This window comes from Lipotes vexillifer, unplaced genomic scaffold (assembly GCF_000442215.2).
Source record: "Lipotes vexillifer unplaced genomic scaffold, Lipotes_vexillifer_v1.1 scaffold421, whole genome shotgun sequence".
Taxonomy (NCBI): Eukaryota; Metazoa; Chordata; class Mammalia; order Artiodactyla; family Lipotidae; genus Lipotes; species Lipotes vexillifer.
Genome location: NW_006781198.1, coordinates 617,225 through 635,064, shown reverse-complemented (window position 1 = coordinate 635,064; position 17,840 = coordinate 617,225).

Here is a 17,840-nt window from a genome sequence, read left to right as displayed (position 1 = left end):
GCGGTACGCGGGCCTCTCACTGTTGTGGCCTCTCCCGTTGCGGAGCACAGGCTCCAGACGCGCAGGCCCAGCAGCCATGGCTCACGGGCGCAGCCGCTCCATGGCATGTGGGATCTTCCCGGACCGGGGCACGAACCCATGTCCCCTGCATCGGCAGGCGGACTCTCAACCACTGCGCCACCAGGGAAGCCCTCCTATTGTTTTTGACATTCAAAGACAGACTTAGGAAAATGTCTCATTTGTTTAACTGTCCTGGGTTCATCTTTTGTTTTGTTTTCCAGCTAGGTATTTTATAAATAAATCTCTCTCAAGATTTAGAGTCACTGAAATTATATAAATCTTACCAGTGAAAGTAGGGTCATCTTGCTGATTCGTAGTTATGAAGTTATGATCCTCCCCTCCTTTTTTTTAATAATGTGACTTCTGATCTTTCAGAAAAGCCACAGCTTGAATAACATTTATAAAAAGTATCACTAAATTATACCATTTCGGCAAGAAAATCAGTTTAGTAACTTATGTCTCAGTCTCTCCAACTTTTCAGTGCCCATTAATTCTATAATTTCGTAATTTTTCCCTGCATTGGGAGAGATAAGGAAAGGAAAAGGAGAGAGAGAACACAAACCATACCATGATTTTCTGAGTAAATGGAACAAAATAATATCACGAAACTGGGTTACATCCCATTAAAGAGACTATATCCAGAGCAATAAAACAGTCTATGAAGAAGCTAAAAAGCTCCTCCATGGTGGTCAAAGGGGAAAGTAGGTTTGAACCTAATGGGATTTTATCTCTGAAGTGAATGCACAGTTGCAAGCAGCCAAAGTGTTGGAACACTGTTAAGTGCCAAATCTGCAGTGCAGGCAACATAAGAGCAGCCTTTAATTTCTGAGTGGCAAACATTATCCTTATAGCCCAGATATACATCTCTTGTCTCTTTCTCTCTCCCTCCCTCTTTCTTTCTCTCTCTCTGTCTCTCTCTCACTCTCTGTCTCTGTCTCTCTCTCTCTCTCTCACACACACACACACATAAACACACACACACACACACAAATGGAATGCTGCATCACCAACAACCAGAGTTATTTGGTGACTATTTTGTTGATTGCTTCATAATATTTTAAATTATGTAAAATTCATTTGGAATATCATTTTTGTCATCCTTTATGAATAACTGAAAAGGGAATTTGGAAGGAAACAACACAATGCCTGTATCTTTTTTGTGCCCTAGGTTTCCCTCATCCCCCCCAATCAATCTGCTTTAGTCAAGAACTGAAGTGACAGTTTGTACTATCTGATCTTAAGTAGTAAAGAACACAATGAATTTTTACTGAACATCACCAGGCTACATCCTACTTCTTTACCTTAGGAAGAGGTACCAGGAGTGGGGCTGGGAAAGGGATAGATAGAGGAGTTACGGGCCTCTCCCAATCAACAACTAAATGCAGTACATATATTGGGGGATTTTTCTCAGCGTGTAGCCCGGCAATGGTGCTTTTACAGCAGCACTAAGAAAGTTGCTGGCCACGGACTACCACCACTACCAATTCCCTCCACAATTTACTCACATGTGCTCTGACGTTCAGGCCACAGTTCTGAATTCTACGTCTATCAGCTATGGGTAACATCCCTTCACAGAACTACTCTGCTTCCAGACACACACAGTTAACTAGACAAAATTCCATATGGTGCAATATTTAAAAGTCACATATCATCCTACTTTGGAGAAACTGAACTTTGCATTTTCAGGAATATTCTTAACATCTAATAAAATTGAAACAAGGGGTATTTGTATGGACTAAGTTTGGAAAAATATGTCAAGCACCAAGTTAATTATTGCCTTCTTCTTAGTAGGGCCTGATTTGTTCTGTTTCAAATATAAACCCCAAGTTTCATGTTTATGGGTAGCTAGTAAGCATCAAAACTATTTCTTAACCCTCTTTGAATAAAGTCATCATTTAACTCTGGGCATCCTGACAAAATTAACAAACTTTCCCTTATTTCTAACTTTTTTCCCAGAGTATACTCTAGGAAGAATTGAGCACAGGACTTTTATCTTTTTAAATTGTTTTTGAGGTTATTTCAGAGCTTGAACAAGGGGCATTATTTTAACCATGCCCAATATAGACAAATGCTAAGAAAAACACACAGATGTCTGTCCTTGGATCCTTTTGGCCTCCCTCTTCAGTGCCCTTGTGGAATGAAATGCCCCATCCTTGAGGTAGAGGATCTGAAGGTAGCCTTTGGCACCTATGCCATGCCCCATTTTGTTATTATCTATCTACTAATTATCTATAAATTTTATTGGTTGATAAGGCTTCACAGCTGTCAGGAGTGTTTACATTTTAGTTGGAGGTAGAGGAATGTTGCCTCACTGAAGTAAACCACCTATGGTATGTTCTTAAGTATGAACACTGGAAAGATCTTAAGCAAAAATCTCCATGTGACAGCCATGGATTGAACAGTCAACTTATCTTGCTCTACCAAGAGAAGGTCTTCCCTCTTTTCTTTCTTTCTCTTTTTTCTCTCTTTTTTTCAACACATGTTTATCATTCTTTTAGTGTCTACATCATACTAGGCGTTGAAACAAAGGTGAAGAGGTCAACACTGGAGAACGTGCAGAACCATTCACTGGAGGATTGTTGTTTAAATGAGATAGCTCCTCTACTCAGGGGTCTGGTCATTCCAATATCCTTAAACCAATATTTAAAATAAATTCTTGAACTTTATCAACCAGCTTTTGAAAACAATGAACTAACAGCCACTGACTATAAAAATTGCTTACTTAGTTCTTAAAATAAACTTATTTGATACAGTTTTGGTTTTCCCCTGAAAACCAGTTTGCATTACAGGTGACAAATGTATCTTCCTAACAATCGATCAGCTTTACCAGCAGGTGTTTAATTTTCTTCATTTTTCTTAGTAAAAAAGGCAATCTGGATCATACTGTTCTTTGTGAATGAGTGACGTGTCAGGCAAGCAAAGCCTTTCAAATTTGACTCCAGCCACTGTCCCAGCCCCATCTCACATCACTTCTTTCCCCCAGACCCACACCTTGCCACCACAATCTCAACCACATGCGTTAAAGCCACTTACGATTACCTGTGCAAACAGCTCAGGCGTTTAATACCTTCATGATTTTGATCAAGTGAAACTTCTGCTTTAAAGGGCTTTTCCTCTCCCTTTCCTGTTTACTTTGAAAACATCCAGCTTATTATTTTTTTTTTTTTCTTTACAATGGTGTGTTAGTTTCTGCTTTATAACAGAGTGAGTCAGTTATACATATATATATGTTCCCATATCTCTTCCCTCTTTGTCTCCCTCCCTCCCACCCTCCCTATCCCACCCCTCCAGACAGCCACAAAGAACCGAGCCGGTTTCCCTGTGCCATGCGGCTGCTTCCCACTGGCTATCTACCTTACGTTTGTTAGTATATATATGTCCATGTCTCTCTCTCGCCCTAACACACCTCACCCTTCCCCCTCCCCATATCCTCAAGTCTGTTCTCCAGTAGGTCTCTGTCTTTATTCCTGTTTTACCCCTAGGTTCTTCATAACATTTTTTTTTTCTTAAATTCCATATATATGTGTTAGCATACGGTATTTGTCCTTCTCTTTCTGACTTACTTCACTCCGTATGACAGACTCTAGATCTCCAGCTTATTTTTTAAGTCTGATGTCAAATGTCACCTTCTCTATGAGATTTTCACTGATCCCCACACATCCTAGCAGAGTCTGTCACACAGTCAGGGTGAGGTACATGTTCCATACTGCATGGGCCCCAGCGTCAGTCTAAACTAGCATCCAGAGGTATCTGAGTATTTCTGAACTTGTGGGTGAGATTGGCATATGTGGGTTTTGAACTGGAGGGGTTTCTTTAATTGCTGTTGTCTGCTTTGTTGTGCTGTGCTTGTATATTTTGGTGTAGTGTTTTGTCTGAAGCTTACAAAGGAAGCAAATTTGTATATATCCCTGAAAGGAGATGATGGGGAAAGCAAATACAACTTGGCATCTGAGTAATTTCTCCAGTTTCATAAACAGAGCTCAAAAAAATTATTTCAGAGCCCATCAAAAGAGAAACTGCAGGCAAAATCCAAAGGGACAACATTAATGAGGGACACAGTGGTTAAGAGTGCTGGTTCTGGAAGTCAAGGTAATCACAGCTACCTAAATATGAATCCTACCACACATCCTCTAAGAAAACTACACATATCAACAAACACAAATAAATCCGTACAATTATCACACTTTCAGCATATGTAAAAGATAAAAATCACTATAAATTTTAATTGTCTGTATTTAGAAAAATAAATACCAATTTCCAGCAAAGTTTTCTCTAAAACTCCCACCTATTCAGAAAACTGGGAGTTCGGGGGCAGCAGAAGGAGAGAGAGAATAATATTGAGAAAAAGTGTGCAGAGCATAGAAGAGGCGATTAATTAAGCTAAAATCATCCTAAGTGATAAAATACTGATAAAGACTACTGGAAGATCACAGCCCTAACTACAGGGAAAGGACTTAAAATTGGATGCAGTGCTTAAGGAGACAATCTTGAAAAGAAACATTCTAGAAGAAAACAGAATAAAAGGGAAGGAAAGACATGCCCATTGGAGACTGACAAGGAAAAAAAAAATGAAGATGGTTACTTTAGGATCCTTCCAGACAATATTTTAAAAGAAGAAATCTTACACACAGCTCTTCACCCTACAGCCCCTCCCAGCCATGCCCCCAAGCCACCTATTAAAGAAACTGCAATCTTCTACTCTGACAGAAGATGGCAAACTTGGACAAGAAATTTGGGAAAAAAGCTAAATATAATCTGTCAAATCAATCAAACAAATATATAGATATGTGCAGTTTTCTTCTATACAAAGCTATTATAAAAAGAAAACAGCAATTTAAATTTAAAATTTCAGCTAATAAAATTCTCCCAAATAAATGATCATGAATTTGAAGAAAAGTGTAACATAACAAGCAAAACTGAATTATTTATCCTCAAACTATTGGATATAAAAAAAGACACATAAAATTAAAAACCCAAAATCTAAGAACCAAAGTGGAGACTAAAACAAGAAGAAATGAAACAAGAGTTAGTTGATTTCAGGAAAGCAATAGAAGGTAATACCATATCATAAAGTAAGTTCAATTATATGGTGCCTATGTCATACTCAAAACAGATTTGAATGAAAATTTAATGAGAAGCATTAAAGAAAACTAAGAAAACAACAAAGAGAATTTGAAAGTTTTAAAAAAAGAAGTAAAAGGAGTCAGGGAGAAATTGGCTAAAGTTTAAAAATTGGCAATGAAAAGTCAACATAGGTATAAGTGGAGATCCTAAAGAAGGAAAACCATACAGTAAAACAGAACTATTATTTTTCACTATAATTCAAGAAAACCTTCCAAAAATAAAAGAAGACCTGAATCTACATATTATAAGAGCTAACTAAGTTCTGAGAAAGTTGACCTAGAAAGATTAATTCTAAAATTTATCCTAGTAAAACTATTCAAATTTAGAAATTAAAAAATCCTCAAGGCCTCCAGAAAAAAATAATTTACAAGGGCAAGAGAATTTGACTAGCTTCATATTTCTCAAAATCAATATACAAAGCAAGGACAGAATAAAGTAACCTTTATAAGAAGATCAAGAAAAGAAAGTTTGAACCAATAATTTTGTATTCAACCATGCTATCTTTTAAGTATCAAGACTACAGAATTAGAATTTACATTTGAAAGAACTCAGAAAATGCAATATCCATGAGCCTTTCTTACAGATGAGTTTCATCCAACCAAAAAATGCCTGAAGAAACCTAGTCCAAAGTCTCCAAATTTTTAAAGAATGAGAATAATGAATATTCTATATATCAGACTCTGATTACATTTAAAGCAATGATCAGAGGGAAATTCATAGCCTAAAACACTTCTACAAATAAAACAATGTATATAAATTAATTACATTGGTAAAAAGACCAATATATATATATATATAGATAGATAGATAGATAGATTTAATAGTAGATTTAATAATAAAGATAGAAACAAGAGCGATAGAGTAATATAAATAATATATGTTCTGACAAAATAGAATTTTACAATTATTATTTCTATAAAGGGTTAAATGAAACAGGGAAAAAGGGAGTTTTTTTAATATTTAAAAGAAGTACAAGTACAAAGATAACTAGAAATACAAAGTTTTCTAGATTTCAAATGAAACTAGAGTTAAATGTCTGTTAAGTACATCTGGGAAATGTGTAGTTTAAGTCCAATGTTTCCTTATTGATTTTCTATCTGGATGATCTATCCATGGTTTAGAGTGGAGTTTTGAAGTCACCTACTATTATGTTGCTGTCCATTTCTCCCTTCAGGTCTGTTAACATTTGCTTTATATATTTAGATGCCCCTATAGATGCGCCTATGCTGGGTGCACAAATTTTTACAAAGGTTGTCTTCTCCTGATGAATTGACCTCTTTATCATTATATAATGACCTTCTTCACTGCTTTGTACTGTCTTTGATAAAAGTCTGCTTTGTCTGACATAAGTATGGCTACACCTGCTTTCTTTTGCCTTCCATTTGCCTGGTATATCTTTTTCCATCCCTGTACTTTCAGTCTATCCATTTCCTTAAAGCTGAAGCTAAAGTGAGTCTCTTGTATGCAGCATGCAGTTGGGTCTTGTTTTTTGTTTTGTTTTGTTTTTTTATCCATTCAGCCACTTTGATCACAGAATTTTGTACATTTACATTCAAAGTAATTATCGATAGATATGGATATACTATTCCCATTTTATTAATTGTTTTCTGGCAGATATGTAATTTATTTTTTCCTTTCTTCCTCTCTTGTTCTCTAACTTTGTGATTTGATGATTTTCTGTAATGGCATGTGTAGATTTCTTTCTCTTTGTCTTTTGTGTATCTACTATAGGTTTTTGCTTTGTAGTTAACCATGCAGCTTATGTAAATCAACTTATATTTATAATAGTCTATTTTAAGCTAATAATTTTAAATTTGAATGTATACAAAAGCTTTACATTTATATACTCCCATCCCTGCATATTATGTTTTTGATGTCACAATTTATATCTTTTATTCACTGTATCCATTAACAAATTATTGTGGTTATTTAAAATACATGTATGTATATATGTCTTAGAAATAGCTTAAAATAGTCTGGTGAGATTGGTTAATATTCTTTTACAGAATTATTATGAATTATGTTTTCATAACCTGGGAGAACTTTCAATGCTCACTAGTGATACAGAAATCCACCTTATAAATGAACTACTGAAGCAGTTACAAACAGAATACTAAAACAGAATATCACCCCAAACGGTCTGGAAGGAAAGAATAAACTAATAGTATTTTAAATCAAAACAATCCAAATTTTCAAATAAATTTAAGCTACTTAGCCTAAATTCTACGCATAGTCCTAATGATATACAATTTACATAAAATAAATTCTCACAAATTCTCATATGAGTTCTTATAAATTTGTTGCAAGAAAACCTATGAATCTTAAATATATTTATCTACTGACAGACTATACATTGTCACATTATGATTATATCACATATTGTTGAAATTAATGTCATATACACAGACATATGCTTGGAAAGTACAAGTTATATTTCAAAAAAAAAGACCCCATTAGACATACACATACATGATATACTTCCAGGAGATTAAATGTATTGGAAAGACACCAATAAAGGGCAGACTTAGGATCACTTAGGAAAGGACCATATCGAATATTTATAAACACAAATGCGACTCTTGAATTCCAAGGTATACACCATGGGTAAATGTGCTAAGGATCCTGCAACTGGAAATACAAGTATACTTAAGATCTAACACTTCAGCTTACTAAAAAGCCAATAGAAGCGAAAGGCTTCTGGAGGTAGACATCTAACTCAAGAATTTGGAGATCATAAAGATATCAGCTGTACATTACTTCTAAGACTTTTGCAGCAAGATCCAATAATAAGTCAATGGACGTACATCCAGTCTTACATTTTGTCTCTTTTTCTGACACTGATGGCCATGTTCTCTGTTGGGTTTGTTTGAGTTACTGGATTATTAAAATGGCTAATCCTTTTTGCCCTTCTCTAGATAGACTTCCTTTCTGTCTTTTAAAACTCCTTAATTTGCCATTATCAAACAACTGAATGGATGACAATCTTTCCAACTGTTGAGTTTGCCATTTGACCCTAAGTCCCACTATTAGAATGAAACTTAATACATCAACATGCCTTAATTGGACCTAAGTCTCAATAATTAGTTGCTTCTATTTATTTGTCATAGAATCTCAAAGAAACTCAAAGAATGTCAGGGGTAGAAAGGGACATAGAACTAATAATACAAACTATGATCCAATTATTTTCTCATAAAATCTATATATTCAGAAACCATTACATTATGTTTATGTTTAATTATACCAAGGGTGAAACCAATTAAAATGTAATAGTGATTCCTAACAACTTCTCAGTCTGCTCAATGTGCACCCTTATGATTATTCCTCTTGTGCGATCACAGAGCCTTCCCATCCTTACCCGAAGTGTGTCCTAGACTTTGACATGGTTATCCAGCCTTTTCAAGTATTCAAAATGAATTATTAAAAGTCTGATATAGTTACTCCCCACAGGGATCCAAGACACCAAATTTCATCAGTTCCTGTAAAGATTCCAACTCTACATTAAGATATATGATCTGCAATTAATCTCTCACTATGCTCCAAGTAACAAACAAAACAGTTCAAATTTTAGAGACCAAAAAAAAAAAAAAAAATCAACATAAATACATGAGCTAGAATATTCCTAGACAATAAAATTGCCTTTAATTATGCAGTCATTAAGCAAAATGGAGTTTGAAAGGTAACTCATACCTGGAGAAGCACTTCAAGAAAAATGGGATAATCAGTTAGTCAACTGAGCTCTTTGGTTGACCAAACTAAACTATGAGGTCTATTCTCTTGGTTAGATATATGGGAACTAAAGACCTGAATGTAGAGTGGATTTCAAATGTTACTTATGATCCTTGTAATTGTGGTCTTCTTCCTGTCTTATATCTGGGTGCTTATATATTACTACACTGCCATTATCCTAAGCCAGGAGTAAAATTTCTGAGTCATAGGGCATATTTATGTTCAACATGTATGATACCAAAGACTCATCCAAAGTAACTTCACAATTTTATTTCACCTACAGTGATGAGCCTTCCAATTACTCTATATTCTTATCAATATTTAGAAGTGACAGTCCTAAATTATAACCATTATAGTGGATAAATGATGGTATTGTGCCAGCTTTAATTTACATTTAATTCACGTTCTCATTTGTGGTTGAGCCAAAGGTTTGTTTGGCCTTTGGACAGCCTCTTTGTAAACTGTTGGTTCAAGTCTCTAAACATTTTTTTCTTCAATTACCTTTCCTTATGGATTTGTAGGAGTCTTCTATGTATTCTGATATAAACCTTTTGCACCTGTTCGTATCATAAATCTCTTCTCCCAGTCTGTGACTTGCCTTTTCACTCCCTTAATGGTGTCTTTTGGTGAAAAGAAGTTCTTAATTTTTTTTTTTTTTTTTTTTAGGTACGCGGGCCTCTCACTGCCGCGGCCCCTCCCGCCGCGGAGCACAGGCTCCGGACGCGCAGGCCCAGCGGCCATGGCCCACGGGCCCAGCCGCTCCGCGGCACGAGGGATCCTCCCGGACCGGGGCACGAACCCACGTCCCCCGCATCGGCAGGCGGACGCTCAACCACTGCGCCACCAGGGAAGCCCAAGAAGTTCTTAATTTTAATGTACGTTTCTCTTTAGTGATTTTGTTTCCTGTTTAAGAAAACTTTGTCTATCCCAAAGTAATAAAAATAATCTCTTATTCTTTTTCTAAATTCTTTATTATTTTATATTTCACATTTAAATATGCCTTCCACATGGTATTAGATTTTGCCATGATGTCATTAAGGATAAAGTTTCTCTTTTTTTCCATGTGAATTTGAAATTGGCCTGGCACTATCCAATGGAAAGATCATTCTCTACCCATTCCTCTGAAGTGCCACTTTTATAGTAAATCAAGTGTCCATTACATATAGATCTCTCTTTATACCAATATACAATAATAATTACTCTAGCTTTATAATAAGTTTTGCTGTCTGTTAGAGGTGTTCTTCCAAAATTGTCATGGCTATCCATGGCCTTTCTATTTCCATAAATATTTTAGAACTAGCTTGTGAATTTCCACAAAGAAACACCTACTAGGGTTTAGAGGGAACATACCTTCCAATTCACTAATCTTATCTTCTGCTGTTTCCAGTCTGTTGTTACACCCATCAGACGAATTCTTAACTACAAATATTTTATTTTTCAGTTCTGGAATATTTAATTGATTCTCTTAATGGATTCCAATTCTCTATTGAAATTCTCCATATTTTTATCTATTTTGTTCATCTTTTCCTCCATATTCTTAAACATATTACTCAGTTATTTTAACTATATCTGATACCTCCAATAACTTTACCACCCATATGTCTTTTCTGTTATCTGTTTTCCACCCCTTCCTTCCCACCTCCCCTGCCACCCGCTGTTACTTTAACATGCCTCATAAATTTGTACTGGCTGCTTGACCTTGTGGATAAAATATTGTGCAGGATCTGGATGATGTTATATAATCTTCCGAAAAGGGTTAAAATTTTGCATTTATATGTTGGGTTTTTGTTCATTCACTTGTTTGCTGTTGTTTGTTCTGGTTGGTTCTGTTTCATTTTGTTTTACAGGAAGGTAGCATAGGAGCAGATCGTTTGATCCTGCCAAGCCTTTGTTTTAGGTTATATTACCACTGGGCTACTTTAGTTTCCCCTTACTACTGGAGTGCAACACTCACTCCTAAAACATTCACTTTGCTTTTGGAATGTGGCTATTACTTCTAGAGCCTCCATAGTCCCAATATTAAGCCCAGAGATTTACCAAGATGTTTATCTTGAGGGACACAAACTTGAATCTATTTTTTCCCAGAACCTAATTATTGCTCAAATCTCTACTCAGATCTTCTGACTCCTAGCTGCTATTTTCTGCTGGGTCTCTTTGAGACTCACATCTTACAAGTGCACCCTAAAAGTTGGTCGACTACTTAAAGGGAAGTTGTAAACAGATTTGGGGTCTCCTTTTCTATATTTCCCTCATCGCTGAGATTTTTCCCCTAAGATATTGACCAGCTGCTTCGTGGCCCTGAACTCTTACCTCTGTGCCAGCAGAGCAAACTGCCACATTCTGATTCATTACCAAATAGAGGATTTGTAGATGTGATAAGTTACCATCCCCCAATCTTATAGTCTTAATGAACGAATCTATTCATAAGTAACACAACATCCCATGTATTTTTGTTCTTGAGTCACTTTATTAACTGGAACACTGACCTAGAATCATGCAATGCTAAAACTAGAAAGGATTACATAGATTTTTTTTCATCCAACACCTTCATTTCAAATATGAGAAAAATAAGCTACACCCAGAGATTAAATAATAGGTCCAAAATCTCTACTATTCTATTAAACAAATAAACTACTTCCAAAGCTTTATATAGACTCTCTCTTTGTGCTACATCTTATCATTTTCTTCTCTCCCTCTCATTCTTTCTTTTTTTAAATTTTTTAAAATTTATTTATTTATTTATTTATTTTTGGCTGAATTGGGTCTTTGTTGTTGCACATGGGCGTTCTCTAGTTGTGGCGAGCAGGGGCTACTCTTCATTACGGTGGCTTCTCGTTGGGGAGCACGGGCTTTTGGCGCACAGGCTCACTAGTTGTGGCTTGTGGGCTCTAGAGTGCAGGCTCACTAGTTGTGGCGCATGGGATTGTTGCTCCAGGCATGTGGGATCTTCCTGGACCAGGGCTCGAACCCGTGTCCCCTGCACTGGCAGGCGGATTCTTAACCCCTGCACCACCAGGGAAGTCCCTCTCCCTCTCGTTATAATAAGGCTTTTTAAATTGATCATGAATTTTTCTAGTTACTACCACTAAGTGACAATTCTACATCCTCACTGTTCAATATGGTTATTCTTGAAAAACTTATCTCCCTAAGTTTGTTGGTTGCTTAAGCAAATTTTGATAATGTTATGCTCACTGCTCTCCCTATCCTTGAAGTGACAGTAATAAGGATTTCTTCTTCAGCTGAATCCAAGAAAATGTTTGCCTCATTAGCTCAGGAAACACTGTCACAAGCTAATTCATTCAGTAGCAGAGGTAAGAACAGATAGCATATGGTTTCACTCTGCAAATGTGCTCTCAATACATTAAAAAACAAAACAAAACAAAACAAAGCAACACATTTATCTATGTCTTTGCCACTGTGTAAATAATGTCCAACAAACAAAATCTATACACTGTGACTGTCACACAAAAGTAGCTTTCATTTCTTTCCAAAATAGACAACTTGGCCTACAAATTAATTCATCTTCTCATGAAAACTCAGCTACTGTTGGAATTAGAACCAGAGTCTTACGGAAGGATTGATACAGACATAGTCAGCTGGGTAAAGTTTCTATTTCTTCTGAGCATACAGGGACAATACTTTTTTTCCCTGATATCCACAAGTAATATATCTAATAATAAAAATACCAACAGAAGTCACAGTAAAAACTGCTTTTCCCTCCTGGCCAAAGAATTAGGCAAAATTTACCAGCCTCCCCACTTATAATTAGATGTCACTGTGTTCTAGTCAATGGAATGTGGTCAGTTTCAGATCTGGCCCATGAAGACCTCCCACCTATGATCTTACTCTCTCTCTTTCTCCATCTGTCAGGTGCATGCAGAGAAAGACGGGCCCTTTAAGGTGGTAGATCCTTATGATGGAAGATGCCTGAAACCCAGAGTAACTTATAGAGAAGAGTTCTCCAAACGCTGTTACTGTCAATCTACACTGGACTACGCTATTTTTAGAATTTAAGGTACTATTTTATTTCTTTGCAATATAGAAAGTTTCCTTCCTAATCCCTACAACTTCTATTTCTTTTTCATGATTTATTTCACTAGCTATGTTCTGTGGTAAAATGTTGAATAGAGGTGGTGATATCTGGTATCTTCTTATGCTTCACATTCAAAGGAATGTTTTCAACAGCTTGCCATTATGATGTTTGCTGTAGGGCTTGTTAGGCACGCTTCATCAGATTAAAGCTTTCCCTTTATTGATACATTGCCAAGAGATTTATCATGAACAGGATTTAATTATACACTGTTCTGCATCTATTTAATAAACTGCATGTTTTTTCTTTTATTTTATTAATACAGTGAGTTACACTGAGTTAATAATATTAAATGAACCTTGGATTCCGGGAATAAAACAAGCTTAGCTTAATGTACTATCATCTTTTATTTTATATATTATCATTTTTATATTTTTATATCATAGTTGGTGTCCTCTGTGTTATTCAGGATATTTCCATCCGTATTTGTGAAATTTGCTAGTAGTTTTCCTTTCTTATAATGCCCTTACCCAGTTTTATTGATAAAGCTATGCTGGATTCATTCATTCTCATGAGTTGGAGACTGCTTCTCTTTTTCTTTATTTCTGCTGGATTTTCTGTTAATATTTGACAGAATTCATGTTTAAAGCCATGAGTACCTAAAATATTCCTTGTAGAAACATTTTTAATTGTATATTCAAAATCTTGAATAGCTAGAAGACTTCAAATTTTCCACAGCTTCTTGTATATTTTATAAAGTTGAAATTCCCCAGGTATTTGCCCATGTGATTTAAATTTTTTAATTTACTGGCACAAATAACGTGTTATTGATCATATCTTCACATCATCATTACATCAAGATTTGTACTAATGTCCCCCTTGTTATTTGTACTGTGTCCTTTCTCTCCTCTTTTTTTTAAACTTAGTCTCACTAAAAGTTTATCAATTTTATTAGTCGCATCAAACAACCAGCTTTGGCCTTGTTGATCATCTCTAGTGTGTGTTACACATTTTAAATTTCTACTGTTACAATTTTACTTCCTTCCATCAACTTTCATTGAGTTTATTTTCCTATATTTTCTAACTTTTTTTTAACATCTTTATTGGATTATAATTGTCTTACAATGGTGTTTTACTATCTGCTGTATAACAAAGTGAATCAGCTTTACATATACATATATCCCCATATGCCCTCCCTCTTGCATCTCCCTTCCCTACTCCCTATCCCTACACTCTAGGTGGACACAAAGCACCGAGCTGATCTCCCTGTGCTATGCAGCTTCTTCCCACTAGCAATCGATTTTACATTTGGTAGTGTATATATGTCCATACAACTCTCTCACTTCGTCCCAACTTCCCCTTCCCCATCCCCGCGTTCTCAACTCCATTCTCTACGTCTGCGTCTTTATTTCTGTGCTGCTCCTAGGTTCTTCAGATCCATATTTTCCCCTTATATTCCATATATATGTGTTAGCATATGGTATTTGTTTTTCTCTTTCTGACTTACTTCACTGTGTGTGACAGACTCTAGGTCCATCTACCTCACTACAAATAACTCAATTTCATTTCTTTTTATGGCTGAGTAACATTCCACTGTATATATGTGCCACATCTTCTTTATCCATTCATCTGTTGATGCACAGTTAGGATGCTTCCATGTCCTGGCTATTGTAAATAGTGCTGCAATGCACATTGTAGTACATGACTCTTTTTGAATTGTGGTTTCCTCAGGGTATATGCCCAGTAGTGGGATTGCTGGGTCATATGGTAGTTCAGTTTTTAGTTTTTTAAGGAATCTCCCTAGGGTTCTCCATAGTGGCTGTATCAATTTATACTCCCACCAACAGTGCAAGAGGGCTTCCTTTTCTCCACACCCTCTCCAGCATTTATTGTTTATAAATTTTTGAATGATGGCCATTCTGACCAGTGTGAGGTGATACCTCGTTGAAGTTTTGACTTGCATTTCTCTAATGATTAGTGATGCTGAGCATCCTTTCATGTGTTTATTGGTAATCTGTATACCTTCTTTGGAGAAATGTCTATTTAGGTCTTCTGCTCATTTTTGGATTGGTTTATTTGATTTTTGATATTGAGCTGCATGAGCTGCTTGTATATTTTGGAAAATAATCCTTTGTCAGTTGCTTCGTTTGCAAATCTTTTCTCCCATTCTGAGGGTTGTATTTTCATCTTGTTTATGGTTTCCTTTGCTGTGCAAAAGCTTCTAAGTTTCATTAGGTCCCATTTGTTTATTTTTGTTTTTATTTCGATTTCTCTGAGAGATGGGTCAAAAAGGCTCTTGCTGTGATTTCTGTCATAGAGTGCTCTGCCTATGTTTTCCTCTAAGAGTTTTATAGTGTCTGGCCTTACATTTAGGTCTTCAATCCATTTTGAGTTTATTTTTCTGTGTGGTGTTAGGGAGTGTTCTATTTTCATTCTTTTACATGTAGCTGTCCAGTTTTCCCAGCACCACTTATTGAAGAGGCTGTCTTTTCTCCATGGTATATTCTTGCCTCCTTTATCAAAGAGAGATGACCATATGTGTGTGGGTTTACCTCTGAGCTTTCTATCCTGTTCCATTGATCTATATTTCTGTTTTTGTGCCAGTACCATACTGCCTTGATTACTGTAGCTTTGTAGTATATTCTGAAGTCTGGGAGCCTGATTTCTCCAGTTCCATTGTGCTGTCTCAAGATTGCTTTGGCTATTGGGGTCTTCTGTGTTTCTATACAAATTGTGAAATTCTTTTATCCTAGTTCTGTGAAAAATGCCATTGGTAGTTTGATAGGGATTGCATTGAATCTGTATACTGCTTTGGGTAGTATAGTCATTTTCACAGTGTTGGTTCTTCCAATCCAAGAAGATGGTATATTTATCCATCTGTTTGTATTGTCTTTAATTTCCTTCATCAGTGTCTTATAGTTTTCTGCATATAGGTCTTTTGTCTCCTTACATAGGTTTATTCCTAGGTTTTTTATTCTTTTTATTGCAATGGTAAATGGAAGTGTTTCCTTAATTTCTCTTTCAGATTTTTCATCACTAGGGTGTAGGAATGCAAAAAATTTCTGTGTATTAATTTTGTATCCTGCTCCTTTACCAAATTCATTGATTAGCACTAGCAGTTTTCTGGTAGCATCTTTAGGATTCTCTATGTATCATGTCATCTATGTATCATGTCATCAGCAAACAGTGACAGTTTTACTTCTTCTTTTCCAATTTGTATTCCTTTTATTTCTTTTTCTTCTCTGATTGCTGTGGCTAAAACTTCCAAAACTATGTTGAATAAGAGTGGTGAGAGTGGACAATGTTGTTTTGTTCCTGATCTTAGAAATAACAGTTCCAGTTTTTCACCATTCAGGAACGATGTTGGCAGTGGGTTTGTCATATATGGCCTTTATTATGTTGAGGTAAATTCCCACTACGCCTACTTTCTGGAGGGTTTTTATCCTAATGGGTGTTGAATTTTGTCAAAAGCCTTTTCTGCATCTATTGAGATGATCATATGGTTCTTCTCCTTCAGTTTGTTAATATGGTTTATCACATTGACTGATTTGCGTATATTGAAGTATCCTTGCATTTCTGGGATAAACCCCACTTGATCATGGTGTATGATCCTTTTAATGTGCTGTTGGATTCTCTTTGCTAGTACTTTCTTGAGGATTTTTGCATCTATGTTCATCAGTGATACTGGCCTGTAGTTTTCTTTCTTTGTGACATCTTTCTCTGGTTTTGGTATCAGGGTGTCAGTGGTCTCATAGAATGAGTTTGGGAGTGTTCCTCCCTCTGCTATATTTTGGAAGAGTTTGAGAAGGAGAGGTGTTAGCTCTTCTCTAAATGTTTGATAGAATTCGCCTGTGAAGCCATCTGGTCCTGGGCTTTTGTTTGTGGGAAGATTTTTAATCACAGTTTCAATTTCAGTGCTTGTGACGTGACTGGTCAGTTTATATATTCTAGTTCTCCCTGGTTTAGTCTCAGAAGGTTTCACTTTTCTAAGAATTTGTCCATTTCTTCCAGGTTGTCCATTTTATTGGCATATGGTTGCTAGCAGTAATCTCTCATGATCCTTTGTATTTCTGCAGCGTCAGTTGTTACTTCTTTTTCATTTCTAATTCTGTTGATTGGAGTCTTCTCCCTCTTTTTCTTGATGAGTCTGGTTAATGGTTTTCAATTTTGTTTATCTTTTCAAAGAACCAAGCCTTTAGTTTTATTGATCTTTGCTATTGTTTCCTTCATTTCTTTTTCATTTATTTCTGATCTGATCTTTATGATTTCTTTCCTTCTGCTAACTCTGGGGTTTTTTTGTTCTTCTTCCTCTAATTGCTTTAGGGGTAAGGTTAGTTTGTTTATTTGAGAGGTTTCTTGTTTCTTGAGGTAGGATTGTATTGCTATGAACTTCCCTCTTAGAACTGCTTTTGCTGCATCCCATAGGTTTTGGGTCATCATGTTTTCATTGTCATTTGTTTCTAGGTATTTTGTGATTTCCTCTTTGACTTCTTCACTGAACCCTTGGTTATTTAGTAACGTATTGTTTATTTATTTAGTTATTTAGTTATGTATTGGTTATTTAGTAATGTATTGTTTAGCCGCCATGTGTTTGTATTTTTACAGTTCTTTTCCTGTAATTGATATCTAGTCTCACAGCATTGTGGTCAGAAACGATACTTGATATGACTCCAATTTTCTTAATTTTACCAAGGCTTGATTGGTGACCCAAGATATGATCTATCCTGGAGAATGTTCCATGAGCACTTGAGAAGAAAGTGTATTCTGTTGTTTTGGGATGGAATGTCCTATAAATATCAGTTAAGTCCATCTTGTTTAATGTATCATTTAAAGCTTGTGTTTCCTTATTTATTTTCATTTTGGATGATCTGTCCATTGGTGAAAGTGGGGTGTTAAAGCC